The following is a 16,695-nucleotide window of genomic DNA, read 5'->3' as shown; positions in this document are numbered from 1 at the left end:
AATTTTGGCCTGATTAAAGGCTCCGCCAACCCACCTCCCCACTCAGACACACAGCTCGAAGGCCCCGGCTCAGGAATGCGTGGCCCACAGCTCACAGGCCCGGCTGCAGAGAAGAGCCGTTTCTGCCTCAAATCCACACCCTGGGCTTCTACCCATACAAGCATGTTGCTGAGCCTGTCCAAGGGCACCAGCCTTCACCGTCCACCCCAGAGGCGGCCCTAGCCCCTTGCATCCTGCCCCGGGGCCCCTGGCAACAGATCCCTCCTGGCATCACCCTTTAGGCAGTTTCTGCGATTTGAATAATCGCATGTATCTATTTGCCTGCTCCACCAGAACATAACGTCCAGGAGGCCAGGTCCCTCACCCCTCCATTCACCCCGAAACTCCAGCTTCTAGAACATGGCCAGATGAACAGCAGGTGCCCACCCCTCCATTCACCCCCAAGCTCCAGCCTCTAGAACATGGCCAGATGCACGGCAGGTCCCCCCTCCCCCATTCATCCCAAAGCTCCAGCTTCTAGAACATGGCCAGATGCACGGCAGGTGTTCCATCAGTAGGTGCTGAGTTTCTCATTCCGTTTGAAAACAAAGGGTTCAGAGACCAGCCCCAGGGGAACCTCGGCCCTGAAGAGCAGCACACAGTGGAAATTAGAGAGACACTGCTTCGTGGCTCCACTGCTTGGCGGCTCCGGACCCAGCCTGGGGGCTGCAGGGGACACCACTGAGGCTTGATGTTAGGGATGACCCCAGATCCCAGAGCCTCCCAAGCTGGAGAGAAACAGGAAGAGGCATAGGCAGTCCTGTCCCCCAAGGAAGCCTCTTGGGCAGTGTTGTAACCTGCACATCCAGGCAGGAGTGACAGCCTCGCTGCTGCACAGCCCCAGGACAGTGATGGCCAGAAAGTCAGAAAATGTGGAGTGTTCGTGCCGACGTGGAGAAATCAGAGCCCTCCTATCTGGCTGGTGGGAAGGCTACGTGGTGTGGCTGCTTTAGAAACAGTCTCTCTGTTCCTCAACAGGTTAAACATGGACCTACCATAGGACCCAGCAATTCTGCTCCCAACTGTATACCCAAGAGAAATGAAAACACGTGTCCATACAAAAACGTGTACAGGAATGCTCATGGCAGCTTTATTCGTAAGAGCCAAGAAGCAGAAACGAGCCAAATGTTCATCAACTGACAGAGGAATAAACAAAATGTGATCCACCCACACTGTGGGATATTATTCAGCCCTAAAAAGGGATGAAGGGCCGGCACGCTGCAACATGGATGGCCCTTGCAGACAGCATGTTCGGGGAAGAATCAGTCACAAAAGACCACACCTCATATGATCCATTCACATGAGATGTCCAGAGCAGGCAAATCTATAGAGACAGAAGGTAGATGAATGGTTGCTTAGAGCCAGGAGAGATGGAAGAAAGCGGGGAGGTTCATCGCTAAAAGGCTTCTTTTTGAAGTGACAAAAATGTTCTCTGGGTGCGGTGGCTCACGCCCGCAATTCTAGCACTTTGAGAGCCCGAGGCGGGTGGATCACCTCAGGTCGGGAGTTCGAGACCAGCCTGACCATGACCAACAGGGAGAAACCCTGTCTCTACTAAAAATACAAAAAATTAGCCAGGCGTGGTGGCATGCGCCTGTAATCCCAGCTACTCAGGAAGCTTAGGTAGGAGAATGGCTTGAACTTGGGAGGCGGAGGTTGTGGTGAGCCAAGATTGTGCTATTGCACTCCAGCCTGGGCAATAGGCTCAAAAAAAAAAAAAAAAAAAAAAAAAAAAAAAAAGGAAAGGAAACCTTCTCAAATTGGCTGTGATGATGGTTGCACAACTCTGTTAAATGGATCCAAACCAGTACGTTGTGCACTTTAGATGGGCGAACTGTATGGTGTGTGGATTATATCTCAATAAAACTGTTACCAGAAGAGAATGAGCCTTGCCCAGCCCGTCTGCTCCCGGTAGGTATCCAGCAGAGGTGTTTACCCCCCCCACATCAAAGGGCTGTGCTGGGATGGTCACTGTAGCTTCAGCCAGAGCTCTGAGCTGGACTCTACACAAAGGCCCTTAGATGGTTCAACAAGTAAGGAGACTGTGGGGTCTTCACACAGTGGAGTGTCGTGCAGCAGCGAGAGCACTCGGCCCGTACCCACCCCTGAGAACAGGGCTGCATCTGACACACGTGGGTGAATAAGCCACACATGACACACAGACAGACAATTCCTGTCTGTGAAGCACAGAACCAGGCGAGCCCCAGAGGGTGTTAGAAGCAGGATCATGGCTGGCCCTGGAGGAAGGTGCTGGGTGGTGATGGGGTCTCTTGGGTGTTGATGGTGTTTTTTTTTTGAGATGGAGTTTCACCCTTGTCACCCAGGTTGGAGTGGAGTGGCGCAATCTCGGCTCAGTGCAACCTCTGCCTCCCGGGTTTAAGCGATTCTCCTGCCTCAGCCTTCCGAGTAGCTGGAATGACAGGTGGCTGCCATCACGCCCGGCTAGTTTTTGTATTTTCAGGAGAGACAGTGTTTCACCACATTGGCCAGGCTGGTCTCAAACTTCTGACCTCAGATGATCCAACCGCCTGGGCTTTCCAAAGTGCTGGAATTACAGGCAGAGCCACCGCACCCAGCCTGTGTTTCTGTCTTGATCCCTGACAATAAGCTATGAGTAGCTTGGTGAGTCCTATTGACCAGAATGCTGGCTATGTGGGTGAGCTTATTCAAGAAAAAGCTGCACGCTTTCCTGTATGTACATCATACGCCCATTTTCTTTCTTTCTTTTTTTTTTAAGTTAAGGCTAAAACCAAGCACAGAGGGCTGCAGGGTTGGGGCCCAGTGGTATGTGGGTTGTGGGGTCAAATGGTCCCCACTCCCTCGGTCAGACTGAAGTGCCGGCTCTCCTGGCTGACTTTGGTTTGGTTATAATTCTCACCCGTGCAACAGGGATGATATTGACACCTGCCTGAGAGGGCTCTTCTGGGGACCGAGTGGAGTCCTGCCGGTAAGAAGGAAGCCAGGGCCCGACACAGCAGAAGAAGGACCCAGTCCTGCCAACACACTGATTTTAGCCCAGTGAGCCCATTTCAAACTTCTGATCTCCACGTCATGAGAAGACACTTGTGCTGTCTTCAGCCAGTCCATCTGGGGTCATTTATTACAGCAGCCACAGTAAACATCCGATGGGTCTCTCATCCTGCCTGTGCAGGCCTCAGACGTAGCGTAGAGCTGTGTGCTCTACCTCTGCCCCCCTCTCCCGAGCCCCAGTCTCCTCATGGGCCTTTGAGGTGCTGGGCAAAGTGCAAAGCCCCCACTTTTGTCTCTGGCTGGGCAGGTGCCCGCTGGTGGAGGGAGGGCTGGAGGAGGTTTCAAGCTGGAAACCCCAGGGCTCTGCCCAAGGAGTCACCTGAGGCCTCAGCTGCCCCAGCCCCAGGCATGTCCCTCCCATGGAGGGAGGAAAGGCTGGGTCCTCTCCAGAAAGATCCCCACTGGGGCCCCCTCAGCCTGTCTGAACACAGAAGGACACAGCCTCAGCCCCACAGGCAGAGTTGGCCAGGACACTTGCAAACACCCTGCCCCATCCTCAGTCCAACCAACACGCCTGCCATGCCCAGCCTGTGCTATGGGGTTGGGAGCACAGAGGTGAGCAAACATTAACAGGATCTCTCCCCCAGGGAGCCCAGAGTTCAGTGGGGAAGACAGATGTTCATCCAATCATCACATTTGTAAGGCAGCGTCAGTTTGAGGAGAGGCACCTGGGGGCCGAAGGGGGTCAGGAAGGTCTGGTAAGACCTACCCGAGGAGATGCTAATTGCCCTGATATTGGCAGAGGGGAAGTCCAGGCATGATGTTGGAGGAGGTTGAGCAGGGCCTCGAGACCCGGGGGAGGGGGCCTCGGGGAAGAGGCCACAGTGGCGGGGCAGCCAGGACTCTGAACCCGGTGGAAGGCTCTGGAAGGCTGTAAGCTGAGGGTCTGGGGATCCCATCCACTTTCGTAAAGACCACTCCCACTCTGGCTGCCCTGTGGAGACTGGCTGGGCGAGTGGCAGTGGCGGCCTTGGGGCGGGTGGCTGCCGTGGGTCCCCAGCTGCTGCCGCTTCTTGCAGGAAGCAGGACCTAGCACACCCACCTGCGGCCACTTCCCAGGCCTGTGACCCTAGCTGCATTCTGGGAGCTGGCTCCGAGGGACCACCCTCCTGCTGGCCCAGGGGGAAGTGGGGGTGGGATGTGCAGGGGGAGAAAGAGCCCACCAGCAGCTCCAAAAGGTGCCAGCTCTGTAGGCTCCAGCTTCCCGGGGCCAGGACCCCGGACTGTGCCGCCACCCCTGCCCCCATCGTAAACACATCTCAGCTCCTCTTGGCCTGTTCACTGACCTGCAACCAGGTGTGAATTGGGCCCTGGCCAGGGACGAAATGGCTTTGATGAGCCAAATGGTGCGACCCTTTTTGGTGGGGGGAGGGGCACTGGAATCTCCACAGCTCACCCGGGCATGGTGTCCTGCAGAGACCCAGGCCCAAGAAGGGGCCGGGAAGGCACGGTGTCCTGCAGAGACCCAAGAAGGGGCCGGGAAGGTTTCTTTTACAAGCCTCCCTCCTCCCAGGGCCTGCTGCACAGAGCCCCTCCCTGGGCAGCTGCTGCCACTGTGGCCAGGCCTGTCTGCAGAGCAAGGAGGCTGGGCTGCCGCAGGCCTGGCCCCTTCCTGGGCACAGAGATGAGCATCTGCCGCACCAGCCCATGTCACTTTCCTGGAGGGCAGGCCTTTGAGGAAAAAGGGACAGAAGCTTTCAAAGGGACTAAAATGTTTGTTTTTTAAAAATAGCAAATGAACTCTATGCATCTCAAGGCCTTTTTGGAAGCCTTAAGAGAAGCAGGGGGTGGAGAATGCTGGGCCCCTCGCCAGAGGGAGGGGTGGCCCTGCCCAGGGTCAGCTGTCCACACTCAGGGGCTGCCCATCAGCCCCTGGTCCCTTGTTCACACACACAGACTCACGGGTAGCTAGTGGGGAAGGTCAGGTCCCAGTACCTGGTTCCCGTCCCCAACAGACACTTTGTTCAGTGGGAGCCGGGCTGGCCAAGTCTTTTCCCAGGCATCCCCCACCCACAGATTCTGTAAGGGGTGGGCAGGACCAGCTCTTCCTCACTTCACAGCTGGGGAAGCTGAGGGTCCAGCCACTGGGGACAGAAGCTGGGGCACTCCGGGTCTTTCCCTGCCCTCTTATCAGACCTGCTCCTTCCCTTTCTTGAGGAACTCCCATCCACCTCAAGGCTCCTACAGAGAGCACGGTGGGCTGGACTGGGTGGTTCGACCTGAAACGAGAGCCCCATCAGCCTCCAGGCTGCCTGTCTGGCCGGGCTCCTGCCTTCTCCACAGTTGTCCTCAGGAATTGACAAGCTCCTGCTCCGTGCAGGTGCTGCCCTGGGCCTGTAACCCTGACGGAGCTCAGCAGGGCTCAGGCCGGAGAGCCCCCAGGCCTTCTCTGAACCCCCAGTCCAAAAGACCCCCAGCCACTGTCTGGGTGCCCCTGCTTTGCTACCCTCCCTGCGTTGGTCACCCCCTCTTGCTCGGGAGTGTGCTTATTTACTGATGTTTCTATTGCAGCGAGCTCTGTGAGGCACATGGTAGGCGCTCAGTAAATATCCCTCTAAGGATTGGATGAGGGAACCCTGGACAGAGCCCAGAAGCAAGAGAAAGTGAGAGACAGGATGCACCGAGCTTCAGTTCCCGGCTACACTGCACGTCAGGAGAACCTGCCAGGAGGCTCTGCCCGGGACGTGGCCTGGCTGGCCCCACCACCCACCCCTGTGGGGTCTCGCACCCGGCACCGCCCTTCCCTTCCTGTTCAGTGGGGTGATGCCATCTACCTGCTCACCTCGCCACACTGAGACAGACTCTGGATTCGAAAGTGCTCAGACACTCTCATGGGCTGTAGGACAATCTCAGGGTCCCAGGGTGATGACAGAGGGCTGGCATTTAGGGTTTTCAGGGAAGGCCACCCAGACACCAGCTCCCTGCAGGCTGCCCTTGGCCTGGGGTCCTGACCACACTCTGTTCCCACCAGGCCCCCTACCTGAGTACCATCAGGAGCCACTGCCCCACCCCATCTGGGTGCCGCTGGTCATGCCCCTCTTGGCTGTGGGGTGCACCAGTGCAGTTCGCGAGCCCCACAGCCCACTCAAACCCACACCACCACCCAGAAGCTGAGAGGCTCAGACAAGTGATACAGCTGTCCTGGGACCAGTGCTGGTTCCTAGGTCACCATGGGTGACCACCTGTCACGTGCATGGGAAACGCTGGGCTCTGTCCACCCTGATGAGATGGGAAGACGCTGACACGTGAAGGTGTTCTTTATTCCAATTAGAATTTCCCTGGACGCAGCCGTCTGGGACAAAGCCCTGGGTGCCCCAGGAGAAGAGGCCCCAGGCGCCACACCACCTCTAGGCCAGAGCTGCCCCCGCTTGGTTGAGTGGATCAGCAGGACAGGGCTCTGGAAAATTCTCTGGCCTCACTCTGCCACTGGATCCAGGCAATGTGGCCTGGGACACGGGACCAAGTCTGCTCAGTGCTCAGCCTCTGTGTGGCCAGGCGTGGTCAGGCCTCCCAGCTCCTCTCCAAGGCCTTTTCCTGGGCTCAACCCTTCTCACTGGCACTCACCCCACAGCTCCGCTGGGGGACTGGCAGCAGGAAGTTCTCAGGTGCATGTGGTCATGGCCGTCAGTGCCAGCCAGGCCGGTGCTTGCCACCCACCTTTTCGAGCCCATCAGAGCCGCCCCTGGCCAGGCTGCTGCTGGGGACAGGACAGGAGAAGACGGCCAAGCTGGCTTCCTCCAGTGCCTGCCAGCTGCCGTCCACCCTCCCACACGAAGACCTCTGCACCGCACAGGCCTCTGCTCAGGAATCCCGTAAACCGTTGCCCACCCACAGCTCCCTCTGCTGGATACCTTGGCGCCTCACGTTGACCTCAGGCCCCCGTGTGGGATGGGCTTCCAGGGTCTCACTTCCCCTCCCTGACTTGTGTGTCTTCAAAGACACTCCACCCCTGCTGCAAGCATGACTGGGCTAGAGACCCCCATACCTGCTTCCGTCCACTGATCCAAGGCACTGGGCACCGACTATGTGCCAGCCCCGGTCAGAAGTGCCAGAGATGCAGGTGGTCATTGGACGAAGCTCCTGCACTCCTGAATCAGGCAGTTCCTGAACTCCACACGGAGCTGTTTAGCTTAACCAGTGTTAACTTTAGTGACAACACTACAGGCCCTTCAGGGGGCCATCCACATGTGCCCATTTCCAGGGTGCCACAAAGATCTCATGAGCATGGGCCTTGCCTGCTGACTGACCTGGGTTGAAATATGAACTCCCCACTACAAGCTGAGGGACTGGGCAAGTTATAAAGATTCACAACCATGTCAGTGAAAATGGATGCCACACCAACTAGGTGTACATCCTGCTCCAGCCCCCTGAGTGATAAGACTATTTAGCCATCCCCAAACCCTACAGGGTAGGCCCCGTTGCCTCCTGAGTTGCAGGAAAAAGGAAACAGGGGCATGGGGAGAAGTGTGTTGGTCATGGCCATGCCTCCACTCTCTGAGCCTCAGTTCCAGCCCCGACAGCCTACGGGCAAGGTGCCCTCAGTGACCCGCAGCTGCTGCAGTGAAATCCCACAGGCCAGGCAGTGTGAATAGCAGGCATTTATCCCTCACAATTCTGCCGGCCACAAGTCCATGATCGAGGTGTTGGCAGGGCCACATGCCCTCTGAAGTTGCCGGGGGAGGACCCGCTCCACCTCTTCCAGCTTCTGGGGCTCCAGCTGCCCCTTAGCTGTGGCTGCCTCCCACCAGCCCCTGCCTCCGTGGTGACACGGTCACCTCCCTCTGTGTCTTCTCTTTTTTTGCCTCTTATAAGGATCCCATCATTGCACTTAGGGCCCACTTGGGTAACCCAGGATGATCTCATCTCAAGGTCCTTACCTTAATGACATCTGCACAGACCCTGCTTTCCAATAAGACCAGCTTCTGAGGTAGCTGTGGCTTAGGGGCCGCCAATCAACCCTCTACCAGGCCTCTGATGCATGGGGCCAGGGCAGGGGCGTCTCTAGCTCAGGTCTGGGGGTCTGTGGGTGGCCCTGCAGACACAGGGTTTCATCAGAGGCATTGAAGGTGCCCACACCATGCCGAGAGGTGCCCACACGGCCCTGTGAGCTGCGCTCCCCTGGCTGGCACCCCAGGCCGGCTGTCTCAGGGCAGACTTGCCTGTGGACCCAGTGTGGAATTCCAGCCACCACGGGATGCTGGGTGTGGTCTCTGCGGGATCCTTGGTGGCCCGAAGAAATCATCTGTTCCCATGTGCTGTGGCCGCCAGGGCTGTCCCGCCACCATGGAGCCAGCTCAGAGGGCACACGGCCCCGAGACAGACTGGCATTCTGGCTGCATCTTGGGGGGCAGCCTTGGCATCTGAGGGGCTCTGAGGCAGGGACCTGGTGCACCCACGGTGGGGAACAACAGCTGCCTCTGGCCAGGGGAGCCCAAGGAAGGAAGCTCAGGCAGCCCAGCTCCTTTCCAGTGACGCCGAGTGCCTAGCTCAGGCCAGACACAGGAGCAGGGAGCTGGCAGGGGCGCTGCCACCCACAGGGCCCTGGGAGTTGGTCAGGGAGTGGGTGGCAAAGGCCAGCATGCCATGGCCCCTCTGGAGGGGAAGGAGCCTGGGCACACAGAAGCACGTCACCACCCCCATTCCAGGTGTAGAGACAAAGGGAACAGAATGAACAAGACCAGGGTCTGTCCTTCAGGGAGCCAGGGGCCAGGGCCTGAGCCCTGCTTGGCCAGCACTTGCTAAGTGGCCGGAGGCCGGTGGCTTCCTCTCTCTGTGACTCTGCCTTCAGTCATATCTGAAGTTGGAGCTGGTTGTCCAATAGAATGCAGGGCACTGCACATAGGCTGCACGCGCCACACGGGCCGTCGCCAGCACTGCCTGCACCAGCGTGGGGCCGTGACTGGAATGGCACTGGGCAGAGTCTGTGTTCAGTAACCATCCTTAGCTGCTGTTATCAAGGAGGCACTAAAAGGATTCCTGGGCTCCCCAGGGAAGGAGTAAATGGCTGCATTTGTTGGGGAGGGAATAAAAAGGGCAGAGAAGAAATCAGGGACAGCTGAAGGGTGAGTGACACACCAGGGTACCAGGCAGTGCCAGTGAACAGAGAGAGCAGAGGCCCAACTGCAAATTCCTTAGGAGACCAGCTTGCCTGGGGACGGCTTCACAGGGGCTTTGACATTCACAGAGGAGCTCGGACCTTCGTGCTGAAGGAAGAAATGTTTAGGGTGGGAATCAAGATTAGACCGGCACTTGGAAGTGTCACGGGGAATTCTGTGAACAGAGCAAGTCTGATTAAGATAAAACAGGAGAATTACAGGGTGTAAGGGCTCTGGGTGTAAGGTCCCCTCCAAATTCTCCCTCAAGGTCCCTGCATGGACCCAGGCAGCATCCCTGGTCCTTTCATGTTGGTCTTCTCACCAACCTTTGCTGCTTCTGCTCCAAATCCTCCCGGCTTGAGAGTCCCCACCTTGGTCTCCTGGACCCCACTAACCAGGGCCCCTGCTCGCTGGTATTGCGGTTACTTCCACCTCCAGGCTTGGCCGCGCAGCAGCGCAGGGGTGAGAGGTCATTGCAGTGCCTTGGCTTGGCCAGAGCCAGGACTTTTCATTCAGGGCCGCAGGGAGCAGCTGCCCCCTCCCCGGGAGGCACCTACAGCCCCACAATTGGGGACGACGCCAGCCACCGAGGTCTTTCTTCTCGGCACTGCCCCCACCCCCACCCCGGCTGTCCATTCTTCAAGCAAATGTTTTTGATTTTACAGGAAGTAGAGCAAGGACCTAATCTGAGTTTAATTTTTGAAGCAAGGCCTTTGATTTAATACTTATTCATTTAAGTAATTAATGCCTCCGAGTCCAGAGTCAGAAGCCATCTCAGTTTAGCCCGTCTCTTTCCTTACACGCAAAAGCAGACCTCACAGCACTTGGTACCTCCAAACCATTAATTTATACCAACGGGGACATTCCAAGGCCCGGAGCAGTTACTGAACACGACTGTGCAGCCTTCTCTGCCATATTAATGTACTCCTGTCCCCAAAGACCTGAGACAGGAGTGGCTGCCGACTTAGCAAGGACTCTGCTCACAAGCCTGGTCCTTGTGAGTATAGAATATTCTGGGTTATGAGACATGTTTTCAAACCCAGACTTCATGCATTCAGTCAACAAACATATATGAAGCGCTGTCTCCCATGCACTAGATACACCCTAGAGAAGCAACTCTTATCCCCACAGAGAAAACACACAGGCAGCAAATCTGTAGGAATGAGGGCAGAGCGAGGAGGGCAGAGTGGGGAGGGCACCCTGGGGCAGGGATGCTCGGCGCCACATGGTGGGAAGATGTCCTGCGTGGACCCTGAAGAGTAGGGAGATGGAGAGATCAGGAGGGAAGGGTGACACAGACGTGCGGGCAGAAGGCAACAGCCAGGAAGAAAGAGGGGTGTCGAGGTGGAGGGTGGGATTCCAGAGAGCTTTTCTTACTGAATTCCTGGGGGAATTTTGTTTTTCTTTTTCAAACCACAGGATGGATGTGCTGTCTCCTCCGGCAAGCTCTCCTCTCCTTCATCGTGTTGTACTGGTGTTCCATCTCCTATCATCTCGTGTAGGGCAGGCAAACAGGGCCATGACTCTGGCCCCTCAGAGTCCCTGGTTTTATAGTCCGTGTACAGTGTGGGGTATGTGATAGCAATTGCAGCTCTTATTTTATAAATGGGTAAACTGAGTCCTGGAGGCGGGGCTGTCCCTAGATGGATGTGGGTTTCCTGAGTTACCTGCCACTGACTTGCAGGACGCTCCACTGTCGGCATTTTGCCTGGGGATCTGGGGATACTATTCAGAGTCTAAAGGCAAAATTCAATCAAACTCTGTTGGGGTGGTGGCTCACGCCTGTAATCCCAGCACTTTGGGAGGCTGAGGCAAGCAAATCATTTCAGCTCAGGAGCTGAAGACCAGCCTGGGAAACATGGCAAAATCCCATCTCTACAATAATAATAATAATAATAATAATAATAATAATAATAATAATACAAAAAATTAACTGGGTGTGGTGGGCTATGCCTGTAGTCCCAGCTACTTGGGAGGCTGAGGTGGGAGGATTGCTTGACCCCAGAGGTCAAGGCTACAGTGAGCCAAGATCACACCACTGCACTCAGCCTGGGTGACAAAGTGAGATGCTGTCTCAAAAATAATAATAAATTTAATCAAATTGGACTTAAATACTGTACAGAAAAGAAAGGTGAGGTGGGTAGAGCCTGAGACCTGGGATGGCATACCCCAACACCCCACAAAAAGAGGGTCCTGCCTGGGGTCCACACCTGGAATTTAGCCAAGGACAGCTTTTCTAGGGGGAACAGAACAACTACTTGATCACGTCACATGGGTCCATTAATCTGATAAACCCATTAAGAAGAGCAGAGAACAAACATTTGGCAGAGCTGTGGGGGTTGCAGTCTTTTGTGGCCACTCCAGATGTTTGAGGGCGTGCACAGCTGTTTGCAGTCACCGCAGGGAGGATAGCAATCGGGAGAGCACTGCATTGTTAGTGAACCCTCTCAAACCCGGGGTGATTTTTGTGCACACCTACATGATCCCAGCATCTAGAGCTTTTGTCAGGTTTCTTCAGTCCTCAGCGGCTCCCCAAACCCCTGGCTTCTTGCTCACAGGCTTGGAAAGAATTTGTGCATCTGAGGACCTCCAAGTGGAAACCTGAAGTCTGCAGGAACACAGAGAAGCAGAAATTTTCCCTGAGAGAGGTCAGGGAGGCTTCCTGGAGGAAGAGGCATTTGAGCAGGCTTGCCTATGGCCTCCTGCTCTGGGCACGGAGGGTTTATGATCCCTTTGGTAACAAAATGCAGATAAAGCACCTCCTGCCAAAAATATATATTCAGGCCAATGGAATAATTTATTCATCTCAACCCACAAACATCAGTTCAAACCTGGGCTGGACACTGGTTCTGCCTGTTCATAGCTGGTGGTTTTCGGTGAGTCACTTAACTTCTCTGTGCCTTTGTTTCTTCATCACAAGATGGAATAATTATGCAGCCTGCCTCAGAGGACTGTTGAGTGAATTCAATGAACTCTCAGATATGCTGACAACTGGACCCTCAGTATTCAGCCCGGAGACCTCATTGGTCTCTAGGGAACTTCTTACACTAGGCCAGGTCCTCTGCCCAAACCTGTGGAGCCCTGGTTGAGCACCACCCAGACCTGGCCTCCAGGAGCTCAGAGTACAGTAAGGGAGACAAATAGCAGACAGTGCTCCCGCAGCCAGGTGCGAGTGGCCACACGGTGGCATGGAGCAGAGCCTGGAGGTGCCCCCAGCCAGGCCCAACTTTGGCTCCACATTAGCCAAGAAAGAGAGGAGGGGAAGGGCCACTGACGACAGGTGATGGATCTTGCCACTTCTTGCTGTCCAGCAGACACACACACAGACATACGTGCACACCATGCATGCAAAAAGGCATACACATGTGCCTCTGCACACATCCCCACACAGCCCAAAATATACACATGTGCACATGCTGTCACACACATGTACCATGCAGGCAAACACACATGTACATATATATACACATGCACACAATACCTACTGACACAAAGGCACACATACACCCATGAGTACAGACTCACACGAGCATACACCATGCATGCAAATATACACACTCCTGCACACATAGGAGCATACACCACACATATTCACACGTATGTACACACTCATACATATGCACACATGCCCACACAAGGCAAAGACATGTACAAACACACAAGGACATATGCCATGCATACAAAGATTCACACAGGTACGTATGCACACACAGGCACCTGCACGCATGATCACACACGTGGACACATGATCACACATGCGCATGCACCCTACAAGAAGGCGTCCTCTGCCCTCTGCACCAGGACGACAGAATTACCTTCAGTGCCATAAACCCAAGAACATCAAAGGTGGCAAAGACCTCTGAGGTCCGTGTGCTTAGGTTGTAAAGAGAAGCAAAAACCCCGCAAAACAGCGCCATCTTGTGGTGGCAGTGGGACCAGGCAGGAGGAAGGCGGCATCCTTCTTCCTTACGGGAGCTCCGGTTTTTCCTAGCATCTGGCTTCCAAGGTGGGCTGAGCCAACCGTAACTCTCAGGCAGTACCGGAGCCACCCTTTTTATTCGGGGGAGGTCGGGATGCTCTGGACCAGCGGCTTTCCCCACCTCCACGGCCCCTGTGCTGGGTCCTGGCCAGCCGAGGGTGACCAGGGTCCTGAGTCCGGCTCTGCTGGGGACTCTGGGAACCTCCTTCTGTCCCTGGGCTTTACTCACCTCATTCATGAAATTAGGTTATTACACTGATGCTCGAGAGCCCAGACCCACCTATGTCTACAGCCATGCCTCCGAGCCTGGGGCATCCATGAATAGACTGGGCCGCCCCCTATATCAAACTGGAGCGCAAAGCCTCCTGGGCATCTGCACCTGGCTGCCTTAGAGACCCGCTGGGAATTCACCACCAGGGTCTCCCTTGCTGGAAGCCTGGGAGTGACATGAGATCTCAGGCCCTGCCTGGACCTTCTGACCCCTCAACTTTATCTTAACAAGAGCCCAGGGGATCTGGGCACTGCCCCTAGAACTCCCATCAGCACCCAGCACCCCTCACCTCCCCTGGGAACCCCCTTCCCCCACGAAAGCCTCAGCTCTGAGACACAGACTGTTCCCCACCTGGTCCTCAGCCCCCCTCCCCGCCCTCCAGCCTGCTGGAACAAAGGCTCATAAGCATTCAGTGAACAGAAAACCAAGACACTTTCCTGGTGGAAATCGAGGCATGGGATTTCTCCCCGCCTGCCCATTCAGATCACTCGCCTGGCAGGGCACAGGTAAGGACCCAGCTCTGAGACAGGCCACTGGGGCCAGATCCTGGTTCTGCACTCCCTGAATGGGTCACCTGAGGCAAGTCGCATCCCCTCTGTGTCCTCATCTGTAAAATGGGAACGACAATAGAATTTATCTCAGAGTTGTTTTTAGGGAATAAAGGAAATAGAATCCATGCAAAGTGCCTGGTCCACAGGAAGCACTTACTGTTAGTGTTGGAGTTGTTTGCTTTGCAGGGCTGTTCAATCCCCTGCCAGCTTCTAAACACATTTAACTTTGGGAAGGGGCCTCTTGGGGAGGACAAAAGGAGGCTGGGGCTTCCACTGCCCTCTGCGGACCTGGTGTGCGATGGTGCTGCAGCGGGTGACCGCGATTTTAAAGGCATCGTCGGTAGAAACGGCCTCACGCATTTCCATAATTCACTCTGCACCAATTAATCTTTCACTGTCGATAGGAACCTGCGGCTGAATTCTCTCCCCGGGAGGACGCACCATTCTCAAGCTCTGAGGGGTTTTCTTCTCGGCTGGCATCATGCTAATTTCCCTCGAGTACCCCTGGAAAGAGGTTTTAGAACAAGACGTGGAGCTTGGCAGGAATTTGACATCTGAAACAACTGGCGCTCAGGGAGGAGGGGGTTGTGACATTTGCTAATTGCCAATCGAGCGCTAATGCGAGCATTGAGATGCTTGGAAAAATGCTTCTTCCCGCTGAGGCTGGATGGTGCTGGCTCACGGGCCGCACATACACCTGCAGGACGTCATCCCTTGCCATTGATAAATACCCTTCATGGATCTAAGGAGGGAAAAAACAGGGAAATTTCCTTTTGGAAAATCAGAGAGCATTGGCTGGGGATGGGGATCCCAGGCTCTGGTGCCATCGTTGCCAAAAACCAACTGAGTCACCCAGGGTGAGACCCTGCTTTTCCTCCGTGCCTGTGAGATGAGGGCCATGGCCCTTGCCATCCTCTGCCCTTCCCTAACTGCAGACCCTGGCTCTGACCACAGACAAGGGAGCTCTCCCTTATCTAAGGATGCATGGAGCAAATTTTAGGGGCCTCAGAGCCTTACCTCCAAACCTCCTCCAGCAGAGTCCCAAAGGGCCCCTGCCTACCCTGGCCTGCCTGCCAAAGGGTGCTGGCAGAAAGCAGGCAGGTGGTGCAGCCTCGCCCTCTCCCACAATGGGCATGGGCCATGCCTGCTTCCTGGATGGCAAACCCCTGCTTCCAAGAGAAGCCTGAGGCCTGTCCTGAGAGGGCTCAGCCCCTCCTGGCATCCCTGGGTCATCTCCCTCTCCTTAGGCCTGGCAACCTGTAAGCTCGGCTCCTGCGAGCTGGGGTCCCCCAGAAAGGAGCTCTCCTCATTGCCAGTGAGAGCAGCTCCAGCCCATTCTGCAGGCTAATGAGAGGGACAGCTCGATAAATGAAGCCAAGAATGGGACTGTGTTGGGACCCCCCTGGAGAACCCACGGGGCAAATATCTTTATGTTCCAACCCGATTTCCTCTTGTGGAACCTCGACTATAAAATGAGCAACACAGCTGTACTAATAACAAACAAAAGCATCAATGTTCAACCACCTATGCTGTGCCAGGCTTTGTGCTAAGCACTTCATTCTGTGAAATCTTCTGGAGTCTTCTCGATAGCCCCATAAAGGGGGCTCTGACATAGCCCCTACTTCATGCAAACCAAGGCTCTGAAAGGCTCAAGTCTTCCCAAGGTGATCTAGGGCACGCCTGCTGAAATAATAAGCAAGACATGGGTTTGGGGTTAAAATCCTGATATTCAAGACTGAAATAGCTGCCCCTCACATCCTCCTCCAGCCCTGCACCCATTGCCCTGAGCCCCACTATGGGTGAAAGAGCAGGAGGGCCCTCCCTGTGAAATAGCCTCGGCTGCTTGGCACGGGTATTGCTGTGCCCTGAGTTCACGCTGATAACGCACCCGAGGGCAATCACATCATAACAGCCCGGAATTGTTCTCAGTCTAGAACAGACAATAAACCGCCCGGGCAAAATGTGTCATCATTCTGCCGCCAGCCAACGGGCTCCAAGAGTCATCATCTTGAATTTGTGCCCAACTCAAGGTGCCGGCCCCGGCTGGGTCACGGGGCCACAGGGTGCTTTCCAGGAAGGTACGCAGAAGGCATTCCAGCACGGGAAGGTGAAGCAGCGCGGAGGTTATTGACTTGACATGGGTCATTTTGCCCCGGCGTACCCCATGGGACACTGCCATCCTGTATCTCCGGCATGGCATTCTCTGGGTAAACAAGCGCACAGTCATAAATGGTGGCCTTTGCACACCCAGAATCGCTGCCTCATGGTGTTTTGATCACTGACCCGGTTTGTTTGTTGATTGAGAGTATTTTTAGCTCGTCCGCGATTACCCCCGGGGTCACCAACTTTCCTTTTTAATCTTCTCTTTGAATAGAAAGGAAACGGAGAGTAAGGTGCCTGTCACTCGAACGCTGGGGTAAGTCTGGGGCAGTGCACAGGCCACCGAGGTCACACTCACGTCAGGGACAGGGACGACACTGCCACAGTCGGCAAATCTCGCTCAGCCAGCCCTTGAGGGCACCAGTGTGTAAGCCGACCCCAGGCCTGATCAGAGAAGAGGGTCACGGTGTCCGTGCAGGGATTCACCGAGGGTCCAGAACCCAGAGGGGCAAGCGGTCAGCACCGCAGTCTCGCCCCGCAGCGCTGGCCCCAGGGTCTGTGGAACCCATTGGCCCCCTGCAAGAGCTCCAGAGGTGATCCCCCACATCCTGTGCAGGATCAAGTGTATTC

The sequence above is a fragment of the Theropithecus gelada genome, chromosome 14, assembly GCF_003255815.1.
Source record: "Theropithecus gelada isolate Dixy chromosome 14, Tgel_1.0, whole genome shotgun sequence".
Taxonomy (NCBI): domain Eukaryota; kingdom Metazoa; phylum Chordata; class Mammalia; order Primates; family Cercopithecidae; genus Theropithecus; species Theropithecus gelada.
The sequence above is the reverse complement of the archived record's forward strand: the minus strand, read 5'-3'. Positions refer to the sequence as shown.